The following is a 7,096-nucleotide window of genomic DNA, read 5'->3' as shown; positions in this document are numbered from 1 at the left end:
TCAGCAGGATCTCTCATCATTTTTTCAGAAACGGGTCTGCTTTAAAGACTATTACCCTACCTCTCACTGAAGAGTTTACAGAGTTTGGCATTGATTCTAGAACTCAGCACGATCCATATTCTAAGCCTCTGTCATCTTTTCCTTCCTGACCAACGGTGTCACAACTGAGAATGGCAAAACAGAGCAACTGCAAACTAATTCTAGTAACAATCTAGTAAGTCTTGTAATAAAATACTTGGATTATGTTTGGGGGTTGGGGCAGGGGAAGAATAGGTAGGAGGTTTAATTCTGTTTAACTCTTAAAAAAGCCAGTTATCTATTGTCACGACAAAATATAAACATTGGGAAGATACTGGGAAGCAATGAACTGAAATTGCCAAAAGACAAATCTCTGAGAAGGGGCCTTGTACAGCCTGGCATTTCAGAAGATGCTGAGAATTTCAGAAACCTTTTTTAAATTCAGTTGATTGTACATATACGTAAGCTAGCTAAAGTTTTCATTCACTGCTAACAAGCATCTTTGGGCAAAACCTTTTCTATTGTCGATGAGTAAGTTTTGAAATCCTGATCATTTTAAGGAAATACAGCAACTACAACCACATCAGAGGATAGGACACTGCACAGATACAAGTGCAGGACTTGGTCGACATTGTGAGGCACTGTATTTTCATGTTAAGGCAAGGATGTCAGATGCTGCAGAGGGGTATTTCAGAAGAAAAGAATAAAGCCAGGCCAGTACTGTCAATGTTGGGAGAGCTAACTCCTGCTCAAACTTCCTAAGAGTTCTCAGCAACAACAAAATTAAGGGAAATGTGTAACAACAAACATGAGATTACTGCAGTAGGAGTGACTGTGAGGCAGCATTCGAGCTCTGCCTCACGACAAGAACAGCAGCAATCAGATTTTCTGTGATCATGACTAAGGCAAGGGAGAGAAAACCAAATTGCAGAAATATTGGTTTAATTACATCCTCCTTTGAGTCATAAATGGTCATCTGCTATGGGAATCTGGAAATGCTTCCGTATATCTGGTCACAGGTCATCATGCCCATCATGTTGCTAGCACAGATAGCATGCTACGTCTCATACCATCTTTGAAGGCAATTTGAATATCTTTTTCTACTCTCAAGTTCAGATCTTTAGAAATCAATTACAGGCTGCTAAAGAACTCTATTTTTTTTTGGAGTCTCCAGACTATTAATGGGAGGATCTCTGGGCTTTAGACACCAAAGAATCCAGAGCTGGGAGTCTCATAAGCAGTTAGCTGAGTGCTCCACCTATAGAACCAGGATTTCATTAATGAGTGTCCTTGAAACACTTAAAAAAAGAGGTAGTTTTTTTTTGCTAAATGGAAATTTTGCTTGAAAAAGGAAACTAGTGAAGAGAAAGATGTAAGTGGTGGGCTAGCCAAGGAGGCCTACTGAGATGAGAAGCTCAGAAGAGATAACCATCAGCCTCTGTGTGCAGCAAAAGCTGGATCAATATCTTGATGTACACATAGATACACAGAAAACACATCACCACAAAGAACGCAGCAATCCTCTTAGCTACCAAAAGCCTGTTCTCATAGTATTCTTAAATTCTAACTATTCCATGGGGGCAGAAGGGACATTGGAGCAAGAAGGACCAGCCAACACCATCTGGAAAAGGGTGACATTGCCTATTCCAGGTGAGTTACAAAGCCAGTTCTGTAGGTTATGCAAACACAGTGCCAGCAAATATATTGAAAAAAAAAATTAAAGAGACCAGAAAACAGCTGCTGCAAAGAACTGATTACTGTGACATGCATGTATAGCAGGCTGGGGCTTAAAGAAGCAGCAGTTTAAATACCAGGATCCGAGTTTCTGTGGCTCCTGTGAACTTTGTGAGCAGTTAACAGCCAACTTGCTAGCTAGGTTCTTATTCTAAAAATAAGGCCAATATTCTGACATATTAGAACAATTATACCACTTCATCTTGCATACTTTCTTCCAGCCTCTTAGATGTGGGTATTGCTTTTAACAAAAAATTCTCAGCTCCTCAGGCAACAAGCTTCATCAAGAGTTGTCAAATCTCAACTTAATACGTTATATCCTTCCCCGGCAGTATGGCAGAACATGTTTTTTCCCTTGGACCATGTATTTGAGATAAGCACATTGTTCCCTCCCTTTCTATCAAGACAAAACAGAAAGAGCTTTTGTCAGGAGACAAGAGTAATTGCAGGCAGATGTAGATTTTTACCCTTTGCCAATCACAGCATGTGCCAACATGTCCACAGATTTACTATTCTACAAAATTGAGTCCATGGGAAAGAGAAAAGTAACTCAGAGAAGTGCTGATACATGTTACTTAATATATAAACAAAGAATTTTATATAATCATATACAGTACCTCCACCGGATATTAGAACTTGCAATGATACAAGTTAGTTCACAAATACAAAAAAAATTTAATACAGATTTTCCTCAGTCTCCTTTAACTCACCAATGTGGTGTTTCATACATTTAAGAGCTGGTCTACTCAGGAAAGATTTTTCTTAAAAGAGGTTTGTTTCAGCTTCAAGATTTTTGTTTGGATTTTTATTTTGCTGTAGTTAGGCAAATACGAAAACTGAAAATTCACATTCACCTAGCCTCAGTATTGGATGCATGCCATTTTTAAAATGATAGCATCTCCACTGGATTGAGATTTTTTTCCTCTCCCTCCCAGCATGAACAAGTGTACATCAGCGTAGCCACAGGTCAGCGTAGTACATACTATTCTCCTGGTAGACTGCATACTCACTCCAAAACCAAACATACTGCAAGCTAAAGTGTGTATCAAGGTTTTTTTGCTTGTTTACACCAGAGTATGAGTAAGATTTTCTTTGTTTTTTGTTACTGCTGTTAACGAAGAACAGAGGGCACCACTTCCATTTTCAAGCAGTTTTTAAGGACTGCTAAGGATCTGCAATACAACGGTATTTCACCAGGAAGCAGGTAACTGTAAATTTTGGAGGCCAAACATGTTCTTCTTTAAGTATTGTGGTACTCCATAGATATTACCAGAAAACAAAGTAATTTTTTTTCTTTCCCCACTTCTGCAGCCTGGAAATAGTTAATAACCCCAAATCAAATGCTGATGTGGGGAAAAGGATAGCAGTTCAAGTTTGTACTTAGAAGCTAGAGGAGATCACTGCTACACATTCCTGTGAAGTCAGCCTAAAAGCATCATGGGACAGATGTGCAGGTCATAACTTCAGAAGGAATAGTGCACTTTCTATACCATAACTTGTTTTCACCCATGTTGCTTGTAAGTGGAAAAACAACTGCCAGGACTATCACAACGGTGTGCACTTAGACTGTTTTTTGGGCCCAGATCAAAGCTTAGCAAAGCTTTCCTGAAATTTCTGATAGCTTCATATACCAGGGGCTGTCAAGAGAATCCACAGAGCTATCACTAGTCCTCCAAGCCAGGCTTCAGTTCACTAGCGCGTTTTTTGCAAATAAAGTTTTGGGGAGCAAGAGGCTTCCCTCACCTGTTGTACAGACTAAAGATGATTTTTCTTAAGATTCTGATACCAGGCCTTTTCTACTCAGCCAGAACGCAGATAAGGTTGGATATTGTAGGAAGTCTGAGTCTATATGGAGCGGTCTAGAAAAGGTCTGATGCCAGAATTTAGGGAAAAAGTCCGTAATTGTTTTATGCAATAAAACACAAAGCTTTTGCTCGCTTAAACACATGGGAATCTAAATGATGTTGTAGTATTAAATACACTATTGCAAGATAGTGTCTTTTTTTCCTTGGCTTTTCAGAGGCTTTTCTGCTTTGGCTGAGGCAGAATGATCAGTGAGCATTTGGAAGACAAAAAGGAAAGCAGAGGTGTTTAATCACAGCCTGGAGCCTGCTCTAAGGCAGGGACTGGCAAGCTTCCAAGAACGGTGCACCAGACAGCCCCTTTTCTTCCTCAAATTTAGAAGATTAAGCATGTTGGGAAATGTTGTTTTGCAAAGAGCCAAGATGTTGCCAACCTGCTTACTAGCAGTAAAAAGCAGATGTTTTTGAGTACAACCTGCCTCTGTGCTAGTCAAAGCCTGACCATGCACCCCCTTACCATCCACTCCACAGGTTACTTACCCTGCCATAACATCTGCCTCATGAGTTTGCTGAATTTTGCCCAACATCGGAAGCAACATATGGAGTGGAAAAAGACAACTTTGGAAATTTCAAATAACTACTCTCCCCTTTCCATATATCTGTAAGATCCAGGGAATTAGGTTCATAGAAATTCGGTGCTCATATTTTACAAGCAAAGATTCAGAAGAACTTCAAGATAGTGCAATGAATGAAATAAATACAATGTATTGTATACAGTTTGTGTACTTTGATTTTATTACAAATGGCTATTATTAGGGACACCTACACTTTAATAATTCTTTCCAGTTAAGTGCAGATTATAACTAAAATGTCTGCTTTGGCACAACAGGGTACTGCAAACTGAAAGAACTAAAATGGGACAAAAGTCCTAATGTGGAGGCTGGACACATTTTTATAAGGGGTTCAGAAATGTGCAAGTGGGACTGTATGTGCTTCCTTGACTTGGGGAGGAAAGCCTGGAGAGACTGCCTATGGCTTACAGTTGGAAGAATGAAAGGCTACACCTGGATTGTTTTAGGATGTCACACATGAGCAAAGTGAAACAAAGTCCTCCAGCATGTTTAGCAGCTTTTGCATCACATCCAACAGTCTTTTCATTTATGTCCCTTTCTCTTTCCAACTTCTCCATTCGATCCCTTGACAATTTCTCAGCATGTCACACAGGTCTTTGCTCTTGAGCTTGTCTTGCTACACATACTCTTCCTTTGCTTGTGCACTTTGCCTGCTGCTGTAATCCCTTCGCAAGGCTAAAGGTGAAGAGGGATGTTTGCCTTCTCTTTCCTCAGGTTTACCAAATGATTAGTAACATCCCTTCCTCTGGGCTGTGCCATGCAAGATGCTAGGAGAACAGAGAAATCAAAGGAACAATTATTAAACTAGTAAGTGTTAATAAAGCACTAGTTCCTCGTACTTTTGATCCCATTGCCCAACTCTCAAATTTCAACCCCTTACTCTCTTCCTAAACAAGATAATCTCAAATGTCAGATTTTTTTTTTATTCTGGTTGACCTGCTGGCTCATATTGTAGCAGTACCATTTAACAAAACCCTGGTTAAGTATATGTTTTTATAGGAAAGGCTAGTATTTTCTTTTATTATTAAAAAAAAATCAGATAAATTAATATTTCTACAATTACGTCTTTAACATCAGAGAAGTAGTATTAAAGAAAGGCAAAAGGATAAATGCAGAAAGGTATGGACAGTGCTATACGCTCATACAACAGTGTCTGAGCTGCTTCTGGAAAGGAAATAGTACAAACACAGATGCTTGGGGAAAATCGCATGACTTTGCAACATGCACATATGCCTGTTTAATTTTGGTTTAATAATGAAGAGTACAGAAAGGCAAAAAAGCAAAAAGTAGAAAGCTAGAAACATTTCACAGCTCCTGCAACCACAAACATTTACAGATGCAACACTTTGGAAAAGCTCCTTAATCTTAACTGGCAGGTATATTCAAATGTTAGCACTTTTATATACATGAAGTTAAAAATGCTAAGGCATTAACCAGCTTTGGACTCAGTTTTCCCTCTCAGTTTTTACCTCACAAAACTAAGAGTGCCTGAAGTAGTGCATTATCAATTAAGACAACCCATCCTGTTGTACCCTCATAAACTGGTAAGAAAACATGAGTGTGAGGCAGAGGCAATTCAAAAGTAGGAAAATTTAGCATGTATCAGTATTAGGACTGGGACTATATAGTGCCTTTGGCATCCACAGGAGCTTAACACTATTGGTATGAACAAGCTTGTTCACAGATTAATAGTTCTAACCTGGTTTTAATTTCAGCTGTACCACGAGAAAGGCAGACCTTGCTTAGCTTAGAGAACCACAACAGCCTTGCCAACAATCTGCTGTAGTAACAACCACAGGATAAAAAGACAACACCCACTACCTGGAAGAAGCACTTCCAAATTTACTTGAAACTGCACAATATAGTACAAACAAGAAGATCATCTCTCTTTGTACTTACCAAGTGAGGTTCCCTCTGTAGAACTGTCAATCTATTTTCCTGGGAGGCATCATATCTGATCTTCCATAGTCTTGGCTGTCCAGGGTATTTCTCTTGTAGCTAAGAGTCCATAGGTACCTGTGTATCTTCCAGCTGTGTTTCTGCTTTAATTTGGGCACAATGCTCACTATTCCAAGCGAGCCTCTCTGCCAAACTGAGTTCATCTTCACACAGCACACACATCCTAGGAATGCTTTTTCTGAAGGTTTTTGTATTGGTGTTCTTAAATTTGCATCAGGTTTCTTGACTTTGATACACATCCACGAGTTACTCTTTCCTAGAGGTTTGTCCAGCTATCTAGTGCTGGGCTGGTGTCAGTGATCTCTTAGTTACAGGGAACATATCTAAATATGATCACCTTTCACAGAGAGAGGGTCCAGAATCTTTGTTGGAAATATACGGGATGGAAGTGGTGGTCAGCTTTAAAAATCTAATTTTACAAAATCTGGATCTGCAGCAAATAGATGCTATTGGTATACCTCAACATCTAAAAAGGAGGAAGACAACTGTTCTGGAGGATACTAAAGCGATGCATATATGGAAAAGCTACTAAAGCAGTATTATGAACCTGGAATTGGCATCTGTTCACACCGACTTTATAGCAGTGTGGCTTATTCTGAAAACGAGGCATGTCACTTCAAGGCACATAAACTGTATTTTGCTAACACAAACTAAAAGAATTTGAGAGGATATAGTTCTGTTTTTTATTAATTTTAAGTATAAAAATCTTTCCAGTTTAGACCAGGTGAAAGCTACCATACAGAAGAAATCAGCTGAACAGGTAAGCTCCAATTCTATGCATGTGTTTAATTTCTATCATTCACGTGAATGAAAACATTCACTCCTTTGAAGTTACGCACAGATGGATATGTTTGCATGACAAGCCAGATTACAAAAATGTAGAGAGAGTTGCAAAGCTGTACTTTGAGTGTTTCTAAGCATATGGTATCGAAATGTTATGTTATTAAACAG

At 39.1% G+C, this 7,096-nt stretch overlaps 1 protein-coding gene across 2 annotated transcripts in view; it reads right to left on the bottom strand.

The window, feature by feature from the left end:
* BRAF (B-Raf proto-oncogene, serine/threonine kinase) overlaps nt 1-7,096 on the bottom strand; it is a 60,274-nt gene that overhangs the window by 23,270 nt on the left and 29,908 nt on the right. The window lies entirely within an intron of this gene.

The sequence above is a fragment of the Buceros rhinoceros genome, unplaced genomic scaffold, assembly GCF_000710305.1.
Source record: "Buceros rhinoceros silvestris isolate BGI_N320 unplaced genomic scaffold, ASM71030v1 scaffold23069, whole genome shotgun sequence".
NCBI classification, from domain to species: Eukaryota; Metazoa; Chordata; class Aves; order Bucerotiformes; family Bucerotidae; genus Buceros; species Buceros rhinoceros.
Note: the sequence above shows the minus strand (reverse complement) of the source record. Positions and strands in the feature narration are given on the sequence as shown.